Genomic DNA, 237 nt, shown 5'->3' with positions numbered 1-237 from the left:
CCCAAAAAAATCCCTATATACCGTGTATATTTATATAATAATATACATATTTCCTGAGTAAATCGTTAAATCTGATTATTCGGAAGATTTGGCAAAATATCCAACTTTATATTACTAAAATAGAATTTTAAATAAACATTCAATAAACACATTAAAATAAATATGGAATGTTTCTGAAAATTATAGTACCGTGAATTTACATTAATAACAAACAATAATTTTTTTAATTAAGTGCAT

This window comes from Chroicocephalus ridibundus, chromosome 2 (assembly GCF_963924245.1).
Source record: "Chroicocephalus ridibundus chromosome 2, bChrRid1.1, whole genome shotgun sequence".
Lineage (NCBI taxonomy): Eukaryota > Metazoa > Chordata > Aves > Charadriiformes > Laridae > Chroicocephalus > Chroicocephalus ridibundus.
Note: the sequence above shows the minus strand (reverse complement) of the source record.